General features: G+C 38.4%; 1 protein-coding gene across 8 annotated transcripts in view; it reads right to left on the bottom strand.

Annotated features, from left to right (window-relative positions):
• Nucleotides 1-21,820, bottom strand: part of TENM3 (teneurin transmembrane protein 3) — a 1,264,289-nt gene that overhangs the window by 294,951 nt on the left and 947,518 nt on the right. The window lies entirely within an intron of this gene.

Below are 21,820 nucleotides of genomic sequence, written 5' to 3'. Positions count from 1 at the left end.
GCAGGTGGGTGGCAATGCCCACCTGTCAATCGCCTGGCATCACAGTGATTTGTTGCAACTTTGAAAGGGAGCAGAGCACTTTCAAACAGCCCTTTGTAAACTTCTTCATGCAAGGAAGATTGTGTTTGAGAGCCTTGAGCAAGGTGTGCACCCACTACCCAACATCTGATAGGGGGATCTCACCCCAAAAAACAACGAGGAGGCTGAAAGTGCCCTGGACCCTAGGAGCTGGCACCTATGCACAGAAACATATGTGATGAATATAACAGAGAAATCAATTATGTGAATTTTCACTCAACAGGTAGAAAGCAATTTCTATGACACAATAATAATTTATTGTAGATTTTAAAATTTATGAAATGGGTTTTGCACAAATGACTGTGCCACTATTTTGCCTTGAGGCATAAAGAAACCTCTGAGAACTTAAATACCTGATGGTAGCTCATGAACAGGGCTGCTATTTCTTGTAGTAACATGCCATTTCTCCCACCCACCTTTTGTCTTCAGGAGGCAGAACCTAATGATATCTTTTTCCTCAGCGCTCCTTTCAGTATTAGATATTTGAAATATGCCACTTAATTAAAATACAAAGCTTGAGCAATGGAATGTGCCAGTTCCTATGCAAAAGAATATTACACTGAAATACAGAATTCATCACTACGCAATATCAAGCTGTGCTTCTTTCCTGTCCAACAAAAGAAATCTAAAATTCCTTTCTTTCTGCTCACTTATTGCCTTCAGAGCATTTTGTTTCAAACAAATTAATCAGTCATCTCCCTTAAACTGATTTGGAGCATTTATTTAATTTGCAATCATATTGTGATTCAGAATTCTAAGAGGAACAGGTCTTTCATCATCTTGTCTTATCAAAACTATTCTAGAGGGCTGAAATGCTTTCCTGTATGAATCTCAGGTTTTATATATGAAATACATATTGTGAATACCGAAATCACCCTTCTAAGAATTTTGTTACACAAAAATAATTTTGTTACATTTCAAAACTAGTAAGAAGCAGCATTTTCTCTTCATGTCGGAAGGTGTAGACCTCTTGCCCGAATGTCAACTCCTATGTATTAATACAAAAGTATTTCCAGTGCTTATCAGTGTACTACTATGATAGAACATGTATGATATTTCTTTTTATCGAAAACATGCACTGCTCCAGAAGGAATTGCACTGATACCAGGGGATGAAAAGCCTGCCAACACCAATATCTTTAATACAACTTATATATCAGTCCCAGATTTTCGCGATCAGTGTACATGTTTGTCCTGAATTTAATTGTTGAAAGTGGTCATCCTTCTCTGAGAAACAAGGTTTGCATTCCTGCTCCTTCCATCCATTATTATTTCAGCATCCCAGCTCAGCTAGCTCAGTTTCCAATAAGCTCACCGCTGCTTCTAAATGTATCCATTCTAGGCTCTTTTCCCTTGCCATCCATTTTTCCAGTGCTATCCATATTGTGATCTTGCAGTAGGAAAGTGAAGGTATGCAACCATACCTTTAAAAATCCTTTTAAAGGAAGAAGGAAGTATTTTGAAAGGGAGATATGTGGAGGCTACAATCAACAGAATCATTTCAAACTATTACATGTTTCCCCTTCTCAGATATCTTCCTTTCCCCTACAAAACAATGTAGGGGATGGTAAGAGTAGTGGTTGGTATCTGGGAATTTTTCTTCCCAAACAAGGAAGAAGGTGCCTGGAGCCCCCACCCATCCTGTTTCATATGGTTTAAATTAGAAGCTGATTATGTTCCTAGCATTGCTTAACATGTCTAAAAAAATTTTTTTGGGGGGGAAGCAAGTGTGTGACAGACAGAAGGACAAAAAGCAAATCATGTATAAAGGTAAAGGTAAAGGTAAAGGTACCCCTGACCGTTAGGCCCAGTCATAGACGACTCTGGGGTTGCGCGCTCATCTCACTCTATAGGCCGAGGGAGCCGGCGTTAGTCCGAAGACAGCTTCCGGGTCATGTGGCCAGCATGACTAAGCCACTTCTGGCGAACCAGAGCAGCACACGGAAATGCCGTTTACCTTCCCGCTGGAGCGGTACCTATTTATCTAGTTGCACTTTGGCGTGCTTTCGAACTGCTAGGTGGGCAGGAGCTGGGACTGAACAACGGGAGCTCACCCCGTCGTGGGGATTTGAACCACCGACCTTCTGATTGGCAAGCCCTAGGCTCAGTGGTTTAGACCACAGCGCCACCCGCGTCCCTAAATCATGTGGTACCACGGATTACAGGCGCTTCAGGTTACAGACTCCGCTAACCCAGAAATAGTACCACGGGTTAAGAACTTTGCTTCAGGATGAGAACCAAAATCGTGCTCCGGCGGCGCAGCGGCAGTGGGAGGTCCCATTAGTGGTATCTTAGGTTAAGAACAGTTTCAGTTTAAGAATGGACCTCCAGAACAAATTAAGTTCTTAACCCGAGGTACCACTGCATACCTGTATGCAAATTAAGAATTCACAGAATTACTCTGTAGAAAATTTGCCCCTGGAAAAGAAAACCAACCGAATGCTTTTCCATGTGGAAAGACAAACATCCAATATATATTTAGAAAGGCAGGCAGTCTGATAGTAAAAAGCTTTCTGCAGTGTACTACAGTACAAACACTCCTCTAGAAAGCTGCAAAAGAGGAGTTGAACTACAAAGCATGAATTTCTGCTAAATTTAGAAGGGTATTTAATGTTGAAACTTAGAGATTGTCAATCAGCAAAGGAGGTCAAGAAAAATAAAATGTGCTTCTGGCGTTTTAGTGTGGAGTTTCTTGAAACTGTTGGCTTTAAAAAAATACTTTCAATACCACAATGCTGTCTCATTATTGCATGACATTTTCACCTTGTCATACTATGAACTTCTTCAAATTGAAGGCCCTTTTTCTCCGATCAAGAAATCAAAGTAGCTTCTCTACAGAGCAAACCAATGACAAATAACATGCAACTTTTAGATCTGAGGTCATAACTTTATGATCATTTTTTATGCCAAAAAGTACCTGAAAGGTAAGTGAATTTAAGTGCCAACAAACTTTGGTCAAACTTTAGTATGTTTTCATTTTCTTTCTTATCTCTATCACGAGGAGCATGTTCTAATGGGAGTTACCAAAATGCTTTGGCTATCTTCATAAGATAAGTGAAACCCCCCAACAAAATTGCATAACTAACGATTTCAACAATTTAAATCATTTTTTAAAAACATGACAACATTAAAATACTTCATTAGAGATTTTTCCTATCTATTGCTCTCACATGCAAAGAAGTGTAAAGATGACTAAACAGGTTCTGCACCATTGATGAAATAACAGCACAACATAAATCGTTTGGTAGTTATTTTCATTGATCTTCGTAGTTTGAACTGTATTTTGAAACAATGTATACTGTTTCTTTTTATATTGTAAGCCATCTAGGAAATATTATTGATAAGTATTATTGATAGCTCTTGATAGGAACTCAGTTCCAGCACCTCTCTGGTGGGTGCCATTGCCAGTATGAGAGAACAAGGGAGGTGTTTGTGGAAAGTTCCGGCACCTCTTTTTATAGAAAAATAGCAGTGATTAAAATAGCCAGGTGAATGATGCTCTAAGAAATGCTTAATTCAGAATAATATTTCCGAAGATTAAATCTATAGTCATGACCTGAGGGGACCATTTCATACACATGAATACTGTGTCAGAGGATGTTTCTTCAGTATTTTTTAAATTCTTTTTTTAACACACACAAAAGGCACACACACCTATCTTTATATCAACTGTATGAACTTCTATATCTAGCTGGGAACTATACAAGCTTAGGAGCAGACTTCTGCACATATATCTGGAACTGCAATCACAGTGACAGAACAAGAAGATGAGACTGCACATGTTGAGTCATTTCAGAGATTAAAATTTCATGCATATTCAATTTACAATGAATAATAAAAAAGTAATGGGCCAAAATGGGTCAATAACTGAAAATGTGGTTTGTTTTGTTTTGTAAAAAAATAGATAATAAAATGATGTTTATTTCTTTATACTTTTATGTCACATGTTTCTTCCATCATGGAACGCAAGGTGGTTATGTGTAGTTCCCATCGGACCTCCTACCTAGACACTGACCAGCTATGGACCTGCTCAGGAGTAAGAATATGTAAATATATAGAAATATGTAAGTATTCAACCACTGGACTTTCGCCACCCAAAATATTGAAATATACTTAAAACTTCCATTATACTAAATTAGGACGAAGTCTGATTGCTCTGCTCCTAACCCCAAGCACAACCAAGCTTTAAAAGGCAAGGTAACTCCAGTAATTATATTAATGGTTAAGTACAAAGTTTCAGATCTCTTTAGAAACCTCAGTCTATTTTTTTTTCTACAGCTCTATTTACTGATATAGACTCTGCCTATAATTAAAGTATATTAGAGGTAAGAAAAGGAGATGAAAATAGTGGATTTAATGGTTGGCTGTCAAAGAGGGGAAAATAACAATACTGTACTATATTGGTTCCACAGAGCTGCAAACATATATTATTATAACATGTATTTGAATTGTTGCTATGTAGATTAGGCTTTGGGGTCATGTTACAGAGTGTTAACTGCAATATCCAGCTAAGTTTTTAGCATGCCTGCAGGCCTTTTAAACTTCTATAGAAAATTACAGCATTCACTTCAGAACAGTAGTTTCACCCACCAAGTTCCCTTAAGGATTAATATGGTTTGGCAACATGATGCCAGTTCCAGCTAATGCATATAATGCTCTCATCATCCTTCACATGCTTTGTATGTCCTCTGTAGGTTGTGTAGTTTTAAGAGAAAACATTTGGTTTAAATTTTTTATTTTAAAAAACCCCAGCTAAATTTTGAAGGCAATAGCTAACAATACTGTATGGACATTCTGCCTTAAAAACAAACAAACAGCCACACACAGAGAGAAAAGTAAAATCTACAGTAAATCACAATTACAAATACAAAATTGATGTCAATGACCATGCATCATATAGATAAAATCAACAGTGATTATAGCAATAGTTCACAAATTGGAGTAGGTTTCACAAGGGAAATTGGAGCAGAATGGATAACTGGCAGGTGGGTTCTAAAATCTTTTGTAACGAAGAATCAGCAATTAGCATATCTTTTAATATATGATGTTGCTGACTTGTAAGAGCACCAAACCAGCACCTCTTTCCAAGCACTTATATAGGATGCTATTATCTCCTTCATATCTTCTGTTCACTAACAGTGGCTGAGATCAGTTTGATATCTCTCTTGTCTTCCAAAAACATCTTGTTTCTAGAACTTTTCACTCCGTCCTAGGTTTACAAGAGCCTTAATTCCTTAAATATCTCTCAGCGCCCCCTTTCATTATTACAGTTTGTCTAATGACAAGGATTAATGCTACATAAACCATCCATTTTCCTTTTACATTTTGATAGGGAAAACCACGAAGAAAAAGAAGGAACAGAAGTCATGAATGAATGAATGAATGAATGTTTATTTGTGTCAGCCATCAGCCATAGCAATAAAACAACAATACAATATACAGTGGACCCTCAGTGTTATGTATTGAAGTTCTCACCCTGGCCACCAGGAGTATCATGTATATACCGTAGTTTTCACTCAGGTCCACGTCAGTTACTTTAGGCGGGAAACCCTGGGTTGTTGTTGCTACAATGTTGATAGCCGGCTGCCTACAAAAGCAGGCCAGCTGAGCTATTTGCTGTTCAGTTCTGTTCCAGCTTACAAATAAAGAGCTGCTTTGGAGAAATTGCTGTGTCGTCTGCTATGTCTACCCACTATCTAACACTCGGGTTACGTTACCTTCGGGTAACATAATCCTCGAGTTGTGAACGCGGCAACCCTGTTTCGCAATGTGTGCATGCGCAGAAGCGCTCAATTGTGCTGCACACGTGCACAGAAGGGCACCTCCGGTTACAAAGTTTTCAGGATGCGGCTGGGCCTGCGGAATGGATCCCGTTCATAACCGGAGGTACCACTGTCAAAGAATAGAAATAAAAACTCAATTATATAAAATACATTTTAGGGTTTTGAATTATTTTTTCCCCCTGGCCACAGCTATGAACGTTTTACATTGCTAGTGTTTAAACTTCAGGTGTTCTCTAGTTATCTTTCAAACAAGAAACAAAAAGAGAGATTAAAATCAAAATAAACACATAAACAACAAAATATTGGTTGGTCGGAGCAATAATTTAAAACAAAAAACAACTGCATAAGATCACTTTTCCAAAACTGAGAGGGCAGGTGATCTCAACACTGGATAATCCTTTTAATCAAACTCCCTATTAAAAAGTGAATGTAATGTAAACACATCACAAGGCAACTTGCTTATTTCAGGCTGTTCTGCTCATGGAATTTCTTTGCTACTGCAGGAATCTGTTCTAAATATAGTGATAAATGTCATGTCTCTGCTCACTTGTGTAATAATGTATTAAGCCACTGATCAGTTCCAACATTCATTTTGAAACTGAAAAGCTTTTTCAAAAGCAACAGAAACAGATTCTGTAAATTTATACAGATAAATTACTGACAGATGAATATTGACAACTTCAAAATGTATTTGAGCAAATAATGAGCAAAATATATTGGAACAGAACTTTGTGGTGTGTATTTATGCTGCTCTGTTGCCAGTCTCTTCCTGCTTTATATAGGAAGAGATCTATAAAACTTTAAAGTGGTAAATTAAGTCATCAGAAGTCAAAATAGTCTTAGGAACAGAAGTATACAAGACAGTGCATTGTCTATTTTTAAAAGAAGAAAAAATATTGCATACTATTAGTATTTTAAGCTTATTCTTTTGTGAATTTATTAATTATTAAGCAATAACCTCCTGGATATTTTTATAGATAGATAGATAGATAGATAGATAGATAGATAGATAGATAGATAGATATAGATATAGATAGATAGATATATATATATAGATATATAGATATAAAAATTCTCTCAACAACAGACTATATTTTCACATATAAAAAAGGGCAAATAATAAACCAGTACAACTATGCTAACATGAAAAGCTTAAATAAAAACTGGAGTTTTACATGGTGGCACGGGAATTAAGAACTGGCCAGTTCCACAAAAAAAGGACACAATTCACATAACTAATCATCCATAAAACCTATTACAAATAAACACAAGAAAAATTCAAAACACATAGAAGAGTGATGGAATTTCCACTTCAGTGACTGATAAAGTGAGATATGTCAGAAATCAACTGAGCTGGAAAAATGATGCTCTGAAGAGGTGCTTAAGATGATCTGTAGCTATGGTCTACCATTAGTCAAACTGATGACTCTTAATACATGGATATTTCGGGTCATCATATCTAGAATCTTAAATATCAGAAGACTGTCTTCATGTACAAAACAGCCAAGTATGATTCTGAAGCCGGTATTCTGAATAAAGAAGCCCTGTCACGAGACCAAAGCCAAAACTCTCTCCAAGCCATCAACAACCCCTATATTTTAAGATTAATCAAATACAAAATAGCACATGATCTGTTTTCTCTTATTTTCCAGTGCTGCAAAATGAACAGGTGGCTAGGGTGTAAAGCTGTTCACCAAATGGGCTTGATCTTTAACAAGTACTGTACTAAATTTCACAGGAGGCTTGCTGGCACTCAGAATAGGTATCCCTTCTTCTCCCCCCCACTTACCCTTTTGAGTCAGAGGAACAGAGGAAGTCAGCAGAGGGGACTCCACAGGAACTGATGGAACAAGATTCTTTGGGCCTTGGGCTACTAGTTTCATAATCCCCACTGAGAACTTTATTTACTGAAGGTATTTACATACACCTTCATATTCAGAATTTCTAAACAGTGTGCATAAAAAAATCATGCAGAAAACATACAGAGAAGAATAATTAATTATAAAAACAGAAATCTACCTTAAATTGCTTGCTGAAATAAGAAGCATTTGCCATGCACCTGACATTCAGCAAGGAGGGTGACTGTCTAAGTTAGTTTATATTTTTTCATTGGTTTATAACATTTCCTTCTTAAGGAAAATTATTCTAATGACATCAAATATCTATCCTTCATGAAAAAGCAAAATTTATTGGGGTCTTCGGAGAACCCACAGCTTGTCTCCTTTCCTAGACCTAATTAAGTGGGCCTTCAACCAGGGGGAGGAATATTGTTTACTTTGAACAAAATTCAGTTTGCCTTGTAAGGAGGAGATAACTTAAACCACAATCCCACTACCACACTAAGCAAAGCCTTGGTTTGGTTGCTACAACACACTGAGCTAAAGGAATGTAAATAAATTTGTAGAAATTTATATCTATATTAAGAATTTATAGAAATCACGTTTTTCTAAGAGAAAAGGTTGCATGCAAGTTAATTTCAAAACATCAGCTGTCCCCGAAAATGTAGCTGTTGTTGGCATCTGTCTGTCTTGCAAGACAATGAAGTATGCCTCTGAGGGTGAGCGCATGCCTGGGCAGTGTGTATGGAGGTCCTGGGCTGCCCAGATGACAAGACCCACCCAGCCCGGCCAGCGTCGCTGATGTGGTCCAAAGGAAAGCCGAGAGCAATACGTTTGGCACCAGCTAGGCTGCGGGAGTTGCCGGAAGGAGGCAGACAAGACACCATCCAACTGTCTTAGGGACTCCACTCTGGATTTGTGTAGGGTCACTCCTTAGCCATGACTTCTACTGAATATATCCTGCAAGGCAACTGAGGTTTATGATCAGAGTCTTCCTTCTCCTAGTTGGGCTGCCTTCCCAGGTTGATGAGCCCCATCTGCCCCTCACTTCCCTCTACAGCATGGGCAGAAACTGCCTTCTTGACCACTGGACTCACTATTGGTCTCGTCTGCTCAATCCACCAGAGCTTGTCTGCCATTTAGGAGAAGTCTCTAACTTATTGAGGGTTTGAGACCCATTGGTTACCCTCACTTGATTGGTCAGCCAGTCAAATACATTCAATGTGAGGCTGCTGTCACATGCTGACAGCTTCTAGGAGCCACAGGTGAGAACTGAGTGCAGGGTGGGGACCAAAGGTGGACAGACTACCCCAGAAAGAGCACAGCATGTCTCCCACCACAGGTACTACCCTTTCCTTAACACCCCATACACACGATAAAATGTAGTAAATATTAATTAATCCAGCATATACATAAGACTGAGTACTATCTGTTCAATTCAGCACCTACAAATTCAAATACTAGATTTTCTTATATCTTTTCTTTAAATAAACATTATATTTAATGAATACAGACATTACAAGTGCCATAAAAAAATCTAAATTATCATAGATTTTCTTGTATTGCTTCAAAGCGATTTCACTTCAAAAGAGTACTTCAGAAAATTATGAAGCTGTTGAGAAAGCTTCAGCATGCAAACCAGTAACCATCAACAAACCATGCAAAACCACAGGGATGGATGGTAAGCATCATAATCATTCACAAATATTCACCAACTTTTAGTGGTCTCCACCATTTGAAGGGTTATAATTTTGGGAATTATTCTGTAAAATGCTTTCTTAAAGAAACCAATTGTGAACTAATTTGTTTGGAAACACCACCAGCAGCCTAGCAAATAACAGAACAGGGATTTCTGTAAGAGACGGACTGAGAAGAGCAACATGCGGGAAGACATTAAGAACTGATCATTTGATTTGACATTGGGGGATTATTTGATAATAGTTTGGGGTGGATTGGAAGGGATTTAGTCAAGAGGATTTGATTGCTAGGTTATTGTGGTATATTTTTGTGGAGAGTGAAAATGAAATCTGACTTCGATTTTAACAAGAGAGATTTGTCTAAGGACAGTATCTTTTTGCTTAAAGAAAAGGGAGAACTGACAGCGAGAGGCAGGATTGCTTGAGAAGCAGCAGTGAAATGACTCATTTGAGTGAAAGAGAATCGCATTCATGAAGGTTGAAAGGAATATGTGGGACGAAATGCAGGTAGGAATGGTGGTGAAGGAGAAAGATGTTGAAATGCTATAGCCAAACAAAGGAAATGAAACAATACAAATGAAAGGGGAACAATTACTGTTCACTATAGAATAATAAAAATGGAGGAATGTGAACAATAAAACAGAAAGCTTACAACTATACCAGCAAATATAACAATGAAACAAAGACAGAAAGCTAAGGTAGATCAAAAGACCTATCTTTATTTCAGCTCACAAAAGCACTTATTCCTTGGTGAATTTATTTATAGATTTATTTAATTTTAAAAAACGTATACCCCACACCTACTAACAAAAGCACTGAAGGCAGCTAACAAGCCACAATACAATAACATTATTCTAAAAATAAAACAATCCCCCAATTAAATACCATAATGCTCATTTTTTTTAAAAAAAACACAGTAACAATTCCAGGACAGCCAAGCACTAAACAAATCAGCCAAAGGTGCTTTTGAACAGTCATGTCTTTACTTGACGAGGCATTCCACAGGACCTCTGCCACCACAGAGAATGCATTAGCCTTTGTTGCCGTCAGCTGAGTCTCACAAAGTTAAGGTATCCAGAGAAAGGCTTCAGATGATGATCAAGGCATCCATGAAGGAACATGAAGAAGGAGGTGGTACATGGGTCCTAAACTAATTAGAACTTTGAAGGCTAACACTGGCACCTTGAAATAAGCCTAGCAATCACCAGGTAGTCAGTTCAGGTTGTATAAGATTGATGTAATTGAATCATAAGAACACAGGAAGAGCCTGCTGGATCAGGCCATTGGCCCTTCTAGCCCAGCATCCTGTTCTCACAGTGGATGACCAGATGCCTGTAGAAAACACTCAAGCAGGAAGTGAGCACCACAGCACTTTTTCCTACTGTGGTTTCGAGAAACTGGTACCAAGATGCATTGTTGCCTCAAACTGTAGAGGCAGAGCATAACAATCATGGCTATTGATAGCCCTCTACTCCATAAATTTGTCGAATCCTTTTTTGAAGCCATCATTGTTTCTGTGGGAGTGAGTTCTGTAATTTAACTATGCCGTGGCATGACAAAATACTTTCTTTTTTTCTGCCTCAAATCTTCCAACCATCAGCTTCACTGGATGCCCACAAGTATGAATGCGTGTTTTTGAGGGTTTTTTTGGGGGGGTGGAGAGACTTTTCTCTATCCACTTTCTCAATGCCATGCAAAATTTTATGAACTTATATAATGCCATCTTTCATTTGCCTTTTTTCTAAACTAAAATGTCACAAATGCTGCAACCTGGTTTAGAGGATATCAGTAGTTACCAATCCTGCTGCTTCTATAAAAGGCAGTAATGCTTTTGAATACCAGCTTCTGGAAAACATGGCAGGGGAGAGTTCTCTGGCGCTCAGGTCCTGCTTGTAGGTTTCCCCTGGGCATCTGGTTGGCCACTGTGAGAGCAGGATGCTGGACTAGCTGTGACTCCTGCATTGCAGGCAGTTGGACTAATGACCCTTGGGGTCCCTTCCAACTCTCCAATTTCTATGATTCTATGCATCTGGAATATTTACTACGATGTGTAATCTACCGGACATGCAAGAAATGCTAAATATTTTGGCTGCAATTCTGGCTTATTCTAACTTTAATAGTTAACCAGGATATCAAACCACATATTTGTACGTAAATGTGGTTTACTCAGCAGCGCAAGCAGTACACTTTCTCTCTTTTCTTCTCCTCTGCAGGAGGAATAGGTTTGCTGAAACCTTCTTTCCCTTTTGCATAAACCATAGTTACATACAAACCTGAACCTCCCTTTTTACCAATAAACACACATTTTGGTTAATCTACTCTAAGCCAATGTAATCCTGCTGCTCAAAAATATTCTACATGCCTAGATGCTCTGCAACATTAGTAGTCTGAACAGGAGGTTATGATATCTATACTGTATAACAAAACTCCCTCAGGTAAGTAACTCGTGATAGGGGGTGCTTAATCCTTTTCCTACACACTTATTCTGCCTTGCATATGTCAAACACACATATACATACACACCCCAGGTTGTCTAATTATGTTTACCCAGCCAGCTCCTAAACAAAAAAAAAAATGGAACCTTTTAGGTCCTTATCAAATAAGAAATCTCATAATGAAAACTTCAAAAAGCAATGCAATATTCTGAATAAATAAACAATGCAAACAATAATAACTGGTACTTTTGGTGGTGGTGAGGGAGTCGCAGCTCAGGCATGGGTACAAAAATACCCTGTGGAGTTGGGCTACAAAAAATATTGATAACAAATTTTGTTGGGGAGCACAGAAGTGAAGAATGTTACCTCCAGAAGGCTGATGTCCACAAAATAAACCCTCTGAGATAAAAACAAAACAAAACAAAAAAACTCAACTCAGATGGTGAAACAATTGTGAACTTTGGATCAAGTCCTTTAAAATGTTTCTCAAGTATACAGAGTTTCTCCCTTGCATGCTCATTTATTTATCCTGCTCTTTTGTTTAACTGGATAAGATTAGTAGAAAGTGACACAAAGAGTTCCCTCCTGCTGCTTTTTTCTTTCCTTCATAATCCCCTCTCTGCAGGCACATTACTTTCCTCCAGCAGATGTGGCTTGCTCCCAGCCCTGGTAGAATTTCTGCCTCAAGAGACTGCAGCTTGGCTTCTACTAGTCTATGGATGAATATGGCCAACTGAGGAGGACTTGGGGTTTTCAGTCTCTCCCTCTCTCACACACACTTTAAACACAAAGGCATTAGAATACGTGGTGTTTGGATATGTAAGAATGATTATATGGATTTTCATTTTACTATTGTTGTGTGAACACTCCAGAAGCTTGTGTATACCCTTCAAAATGATGTTGGCATGCATCTCGCAATGCAAGTCTTAAGATGACATATGGACAAAAGTAACAATGGAACCCATTGATGGGAAGCTCAGTTCTTTCACAGAATCTAAGCTCAGCGCCACCAAAACCAACGGATAGTAGTACTATATAAAGTTGGTGTGAAAATACATTCACATTTTATACTCTCAAAGCTATTTGGATACTGCATATTTTTGGAGGAGGTTTGAAGCAACATCATGCAGCTTTAAATTCATTCCATTATATTATTTCTAATTAATTTCATTTTCATTTTTTTGTATCTGACTGCTAAATCTGTAAACTCCGAACGAGTGATATTTGAGACAAATTGTTCGTACTTTCAATGTGTGGAAATTTCCTGATAAAATGAATGGAAAAGCTGTCTCAAAAGACATGCAAAGTTAATTATAACTGAGGAATTAAATCAGTGTATTTCCAATATATGATTTAAAATGTTTCTATTTTATGTAATTCCAAAATTCAAATATTAATATGAATTAAATGGTATAGTCATTGTCAGATGTGATCTGATTTGCTCTAGTGAATCTCCATTGGATATATTTTTATACATTAAGGGAATCAAAGCATCTGGAAACTAAAGTCCTGTGATTATCTAAAGTACAGTAACTACACAAGCAGAAAAATTTATTCCACAGTGACCATTACTAAATGCACTAATGCAGTGGTGCAAAATGACCAGAAAGGATGAACATAGCACCCAACATCAATTCAAATCTTTCTTCTGAAGTCTATACACATTTTTTGAATTCCACTGAGGTAAATTAAAGTACAGTGGTACCTCTGGATGTGAACGGGATCCATTCAGGAGCCCCGTTCGCATCCTGAAACGAACGTAACACGCGACTGCGCACCTTGCCGCTTCTGTGCATGCCGTGACATCATTTTGAACATCTGAGCATGCGTGAGCGGCGAAATGCAGAAGTAATGCGCTCTGTTACTTCCAGGTTGCTGCGGAGCGCAACCCGAAAATATTCATCCCGAAGCTACTTCAACCCGAGGTATGACTGTAATAAAATGGAGATGTTATGTATTTTTTAACCCAAACATTCAGTACAATACCTGGTTCACACAGAACCATGCAAGCATGCTAGCTCCTAGAAAGGAGCAGCAGCTAAACTATTTGTCATACAAACCTGAGATGGAACCAAAACAACTCCCACCATCCCTAGCTAACAGGACCAGTGGTCAGGGATGATGGGAGTTGTAGTCCCAAAACATCTGGAGGGCCGAGTTTGCCTATGCCTGAACCAAAACTTTCCCTCCTCAACTACAACCAAGAACAAAACCTACAAATGAGGATTTACACCCATACCCACACCCCTTTTGTGGTACCTCTGGTTATGAACTTAATTCATCCCGGAGGTCCGTTCTTAACCTGAAACCGTTCTTAACCTGAGGTACCACTTTAGCTAATGGGGCCTCCTGCTGCAGCAGCGGAGTGATTTCTGTTCTCATCCTGAAGTCAAGTTCTTACCCCGAGGTACTACTTCCGGGTTAGCGGAGTATATAACCCGAAGTGTCTGTAACCCGAGGTATTTGTAACCCAAGGTACCTCTGTACTTTCAAATAATAATCAGGTTTGATACTGATAGTGAAAAAGCAGACCATCTTCTGCTTTTAATAGATCGCTTGTTTATTTTTTAATTAAAAAACACAGTTTACATTGATTAAAATACAAACAAAACAGTTCTAAGCAGTCATGAAACAAAAAAGGCAGCAAGGTTTTCAAGATAGATAAAAACTATATATTTCCAAAAGGCCCAGGGGCAGGGCAGAAAGACTTCCTGGCACCAAAAGACAAGAAGACAGGTGTCTGTCTGTGGAGAGTATTTTATAATGAGATGCCACCAATGAGAGGACCTTCACTCTCTGTGGTCGTAATCTGCCTAGCCTCAAACAGTGTAAACACCATCTTCTGAAGATCTTAATGTATGGATAGTCACATCCTTTAGAGAGTATTCTGACGGTTGCATTTATACTACTATAAATAAACTGTAGCAATCTAGTATCCAAAGGCAGGTAAAGCAAATGTAATCTACTGTAATCTACTTCACAGACAGAAGACAATATCTTATAAATATGTCCAGCATAAACACAAGTAAAATGAATTGACTTTACAGAACAGCATGGTTGAGTAAAACTTTTTAATGATTATTGATAATTTATTTCATCTTTCCCATTCTAGATAAGGCTTCATCCCAATTAAACCAACTAAGCATTGACTCCTCTTATGGAACAGGAAGGTGGGAGGCAGGCAGGAGGAGGAGTTCGACTGGAAAATGTTGAAATATGTTGTTATTTACCTCTGTGTTACAAAATTCAAAGAAATGCTTTACTGAAAAAAGCCCTTTCAATTTATTAATAAGAAAACCAAACCACTATTATGATATCAAATGTTTGTTTTATGCATTGTGCAATACCCTTGGAAAAAATTACCTGCCCAGACAACAAAGCCTTCAAAAAAACCTCTTTTGTTCCATTATTGAGTTTCTGTAAATCAGTGCTAAATCTCAACTTGAACCTCTTTGACCCAGATTCCTACAGGAAACAAGAATGGAAATAATCCTACATATGAAACCCTTTTGAGGGGGGAAGGAAACTAAATTCTTAAAGACAGTTTTGTGAAGGAAAGCCTTTGAAGTGTTACCAGGTCAGACATTTTGACAACAACCAAAATCTGTCTCTATGCTCCGTTGCTGCCACCAATGCTAACAATTATAAGCTTTCAGTGTTGTGAATAATTCAGAATCTCATCTGTTCCATTCAGTGTAAAGGCAATGTTGAGAGAACAAGGTCAGCCTCCTCCACCCTCCCAGCCACTGACTTTTCCACCCTGACACCAGTCTGATTGCATGATACCCCTAGTGTTTGACATACATTCCCTGACAGGCTCTTAACTGCAGTTAGTCTATTTAGCTTAACGTATAGGAAATAAGGGCACAATAAGATGACATGTTTCAGGGCTTAGGAATACAGTATCAGCATTCAGGCTTCCAAATATATTTCAAATAATTAAAACATAATGGGGCCACATTTCATTGGGTGGAAAATCTGACAGATGTCAGTCCACATATTGCATCAATGGAAGACTGTCTGGTTTCATAGCAACAGCATGACTTACATATGGTATATTAAAATAAACACCAACACTACAGTCACCTGGTTACCAGAAGCTAAACTTGTGAACAAGCCCTTTTGAGCTTGTTTAGGAAAAAACTACAAACTCCTGTCATTCAATCTTTAATTTTGTGATGGCAAAGTACATGGAATAATGGGCAGTATTCACACACGTTCTGCTTTACATTTTCCGCTGAAGATGACGTATCACACAGAATAAGGAGGTTTTCATCAACCAATGAAATAAACACTATACCGTGGTGTTCAATACTGTTTTCATTTAAAGGCTTTGTTCAGATTAAGCATTATTTGGAAACACCCACCCAATGTATATATTCTAACCTCTCAAATAGCAAATACATAATAAATATTTTTATTTCAAGGAAGACAAATTGTAAGTTATTAATGTTCACCATTTTTGAAAGATGATAGAGTTAGCCAGTTAAATTGTACAATATGGAACCATGTAGATACATCAGGCAATACCAATACAAATTTAAAATATTTATACTGTTCTACAAAACTGCTCTTTTAGGTTTCTGACACCACCGTATAGCTTAACAGCAATCAAAGGTAATACTTCCTCTACTTACTTACTAGCTATATAGATGCTATTTTTCAGCCAAGGCAAGTAATCTTTATTATTCACAGAGCCTCCTTCGTGCTCATTTTTATGACCTAATTTATATCCTCAAATCATTTGAATATAGACAATTTCTCAAAAAAGCCCTTCATTATTTTCCGTACATGTAATTTTTTTGTTTGCATTTACTCCTCCCTTGCTTCCTCCCACATATTTCAGTGGCACCCATCCACTCATACTATTAACACAGAACACTCATATACTCTCACGATTCAGACATGACAGCCTTATACACACACACACACACAATCTTAACAGACAACCAGTCAGAGACCGCTGACTACTTTCTTCACAACTGAACACATTTTAACCAACAATACTGTACACAGCCCAGTCAGTCACCTAAACCTTTACTGGTTAAGTTGCCGAAGTTTTCTCCTCATCTGTTGTAACTGCCATAAGCATTCCATAACACTTCAACAGCCTAAATAGCTAGGTCACGTCAACAACATTAAGCCAGAGCACCTCATGACAACAGCAATGCAGGTGGTCTTACGTTAATCTCAAATTCACTTTTCTTTTGTTGAGTTTCTTTAATTTTTCAGATAAAATCTGAAAATTTGCTAGCAGTGATTTGTGCCGCTGTTCACTGGTGGTAAAGGGCTTCTGCCATTGATAGAGAGGGATGTCTTCCTAATGTCCTTAGTGGAGTTGTGAGGCAGCAGGTGAATGCAGACTCCTAGTTCAGCACCATGCTAATAAATGCCATGGCTGCTAAATACTTTGCATTCCAAATTAAGCCATAATATGGAATAGATTTTTTTTTAAGGGGGGGGTACTGGGGTTAAGGGTATTATAAACCTGTTTTTCGCAGTTTTGGGTTTTATGTATTTATTTGTTTTAGTATGTAAAACCTGCACTTTCATAAAATACATCAAGGCAGCTTACTGTATAAAATACTGTATACACCTTTACTGTATAAAATACAGTAAAATCAGTCTATATAAATATCCATAAAATGCAATTAAAAACCTCAGTAATGGATGAAAATTGTTAGGAACTTTGCCCCCTTTGCAGATTGATCGATTGGAAGAAGCACTTTCTCTCCTCAACCTAATCTGTAGCAGGATCTGTTCAGGCTGATAGAAGTCTGGGCCTTTAAAAGCAAATACTCTCCAAGACTGAAGTGGAAATCTATGGCCAGGACGGAAATGTGTTTCTTGATATTCATCCCACAACCTTAGGCCTGTCTTCCAGGCTTCTATAAGATGTTAGGGGCTTAAAATAAACCAATACCATCCACCATTCTCCCCTCACCTACCTGATAGGTAAGCTAAATATTCATCAGATAGCACTTTCAATCAGAGTAGACAATACTGGATAGAGAGTAAACGCAGCGGCCATTTTGCATGCACATGCTCATTGCTGCCAACCCAGAAGTGGCCTGAAAATGGAGTGGTGGTGAAACAGGGTGGGCTTATGCACACTCCACCAATGCATGGGAAGGGGAGGTCAGGAATGGAACCCCTGAACAAAATGGTCGCCGTCTGTATAAGGAACCTTAATATGTTCCAAAGAAATAAGTAAAATAATGAACCACGACATACAATGTAATCCATGCCTATGTCTATTAACAAGATAGGATTTTGGAGGGGGGCAGGACTGCCCCAGGCACCATCTACCCGACTTTTACTATCAGAGATCCCTTTAGTTGGAAATTCTATGGATTGAACATTCTTTCTGTATTCAAAACATTTGGGCTATTGTATAGTGGTACGTAAGAAAAATCAGTGTTCCACTGCACGCAATCTACTTTAATAAATTATTTCAATCAATTTTGTAAAACACTTCACACATAGAAATTATGATCACTTAAGATATTGTCTTATAAACAGATAATCTCTTTAAAAAAACAACAGCTCATAAAACTATGAATTGTAGCACACATATTATTAAAGCCATTTGAATTTTCAATGAATTGCTCCATGACCATTAAAATAATGCCAATTTCTACATATATAATTAAATTGTAAATCATACCTGGGTAATCCAGCTGCTCTCAAAACATGCTTGCCAAAACAGCTGTGTGTAATCAGCATCAGCAAATGGAGTGTAGTTCATGTGTAATCTGACCTACAGAACTTACAACTATGATTTCAGAGATGAGAAGAATCAGAATGAGCACAGTTCTTTTTTCATTAAAAAGGAAGAGAGATAATGAACATCCTGTTTTCCCTGCTCTATATTTCACAGCACAAGGCAGTATCGATCATGTCCATAAGATGATAATATATTAAAGATGAGTGAAACACATCAACAGATTGTCTGTTGCAAGCAATCTTAATTTTACTACCCAGATGCAAGTAATAATAGTAGTGATCAGAAGAGACATTAATTCCCAGCAACTGTCACAATGATCTACTGAATAATCACAGGAGCTTAGTCTGCAACTATTTTGCAGGTATACAATTGATGATTTCTATTGGTGAACCCAACATTATTCACAGATATGTTAGTGTCTTAAAGGAGAAGCAATGTTCTGCAGTCTACTGAACTCTGAGACTACAGGGGATATTATAAGGAAGTGGATTTAACTGGTGAAGGGTTGGTCAGGGGCCTGAGCAAAGTTTTAACATTTTCTGTAAGGTACAATATAGGTGTTTAATGTGTGTGTTTATCAAGTATTCGTTGAGCCAGACTACAGTGTAACAATAAAGGCCAGCTTGTTGCCATTGCAAGTGTGTTCTTTTATAAGCTGCTAGCAAATACTTCACATAAAAATACACTGCACCTACCCAGTACATACAGTAGCTGGTGTTATCGGGTATTGTGCTTTTTCCAGCTACTCTTGGTGACCAAAGAAACACAGAGTAGGGTAGTACCAAGGTACACATATTTTACTACATGCTACAAAAGGCAAAAACCTGTAATGTTGGGCTCCACCATATTAGATATTTCCAATGAAGAGTTTAGCACACTATTGTTCAACCAATTAAAGCTATTTTTATATAAAAAATAAACAGAAAATGTTTGCACATCACAAAAACCAACAATAAATGGTTATCATGAAATGCAGATAACACCTACTTCTCTCCTCCCCTAAAGAAAGTGGGAGCAGGAAACTGTATTCCTTGGTTTAGTATTACGTTGGACCTGGGAATTGTGCTTTTTTCCACTCCAAACAATCCAGAATGTTAAATCAAGGTTTGCTGTTTGTTTTTTGTTTTTGTATTTTTATTAAAGATTTTCTTGGTTTACAAAAGTATGTGCAATGTCTCTCTATCTTTTTCCCCCAAGTAACATTTTTTACAGATCAGTTTCATTTGTTGAGACATTAGGAAGAAAAGGGGAAAGAGGTGGAGGGGGAAAGGTGAGTGGGCTTGGGGTTGGGTGGCAATATTTCTATTTTATTTAATATATGTGGAGTTTTGTGTCAGTGTCACTTGTGCAGGTTCTCTGCTATTCACTTGTGTTCCTTTTGTGGTGAGAGAGGTTGGGGTTGGCCTAGTGTGTGGTTGTTTGTTTGTGATTGGCTGTGGTCAAGGTTTGCTGTTGACTTACCAGTTGTGGTTTGTTTGGAACAAAACATATCGTGATCTCTGCTTCAGAGTAAGCCAAGGCTGCTCCCACTCCCTCTTGGGGAGAAGAGAAGTAGGTGTCATCTGCATGCTCACAATAAACCACAATAAACTCTAGTTTAGTGTTACATACAAACTGAACCATTGCACAATGGAGCAAAGAGGAACTTCAGTCTGAAAGAAAACTGCTGTATAGGGCTCAGCCTAAGGCTGACTGTTAAAGAAACATCAGAGTTCTGCTCCAGTCTTCAGCCTTTGAACTCTGAACAAGTCATTTTCTGTGGAGGTCAGCACACCCATCAAAACACAAGTATTCATGGATTTAAACTAGGATTACTATCAGGTGACTCAAAACCAATCTTAATATTCATTCATTCATTTATTTTCCCTCACACGTGCATACACAGCAGATGAAGTTAGCTGCTTCTTAATCCTGTTGAAACATAGTAAGCTCAGAGCAGTGGCTTCAACAGGATTTAGGCACAGCTACCATTTTCTGGACTAGTCAGAATATCAAACATTACAATACAAGATACCATTATGGGGTGTGTGTGTGTTCAAGAACTGACAAACTGCAAAATCAAATTCTGATAGGGATATTTTAATAGAATGGTCTTTTCATTAGGGAAGCAGAACAAAAATAAATTTGGCTCATTGTGATAACCTGTACTAATCTTTCAAATAAAATTAGATACTATGTAAGTATCTAATCAAGATATATACATATGATTTTTTTTTTAAAAAAAGTAGTATCTCTAAAAGTGGCCTTTGAATTAAAAATCCATTCCTGTGGTGAGACTGCATCTCATCATTATTCAAACAACATAGCATAATGTACACATATCAAACTCTTCCAACAGCATGCATATAAAATTAATATTTCTTATATTGCTATATCAGTTCACTCTATGCAACATAATATGCAAGGAACAAACGTAATATAAGGACCACTTGCCATTGTGATGGACGCAGCAACTGTGGCCCCATGTGACACCAGACGAACTAGGGTGGGGACAAAGATCCGCTCCCACATAGCCACTGGCTGCATCACCAGCCTTGGCTGCTTGTAGGACTGCTGAGCCTTCCTGCCAATATTCTGAATTTAAACTGGCCAATTGCAGTCAATTTGAGAGGTGGGCAGGGGCATTAGAGGCAGGTGGGAGGGGTTAGACTGGGGGGGGCACCTGTCTCCATTCAGGTCTGCCTCCATGGCATATATGCCAGTTGCAATGAAAGTGGGTGGTGTGGCCTCCAACGGACATCCCACCCACCTTCCCTGTATGTTTCGACCCTCCCCAAAGGTAAATGGGCAATGCACATGCACGAACTTGCTATGGGATTATCAGTCACCATATTTGGGACCATGCAGGAGTTTGCCTGCAGACAAATTGTGCCTGTCTGGAGGTTTTGCCTACCTCATAGAAACTGCCACAACTTTCTGGAGGAAAAGGTAACCTGGTAAAGGGATCCAGGGGGAGAGTTTTTGTATGAAGGCCCAGAAAACAGGCCGCAGAACTCCCCAAATGATGTTTGGGTGGGTGCACCTTATTTGACCCACATTGTAGTGGGGATCCTTTAACCCAGGGCTGACCCTGGTGGAGTAATCAACCACAAATCAGTCTGGTTGATTCAGGACACATTTAGGGTTGCCATATTTTGAAGAGCAAAAGGAAGACACATTAGCTGACTTCTGCTTGTAACTATGGATCGCTATGCTGACTCTACCCATAAAAAAGAGGAAGTGCCTGGGGGAAAAAGGACATATGGCAACCCCATACTCAATGC

Source organism: Podarcis melisellensis (assembly GCF_964234715.1).
Source record: "Podarcis melisellensis genome assembly, chromosome: 9".
Classification (NCBI taxonomy): domain Eukaryota; kingdom Metazoa; phylum Chordata; class Lepidosauria; order Squamata; family Lacertidae; genus Podarcis; species Podarcis melisellensis.
This window is presented reverse-complemented; position numbering and strand designations above follow the sequence as displayed.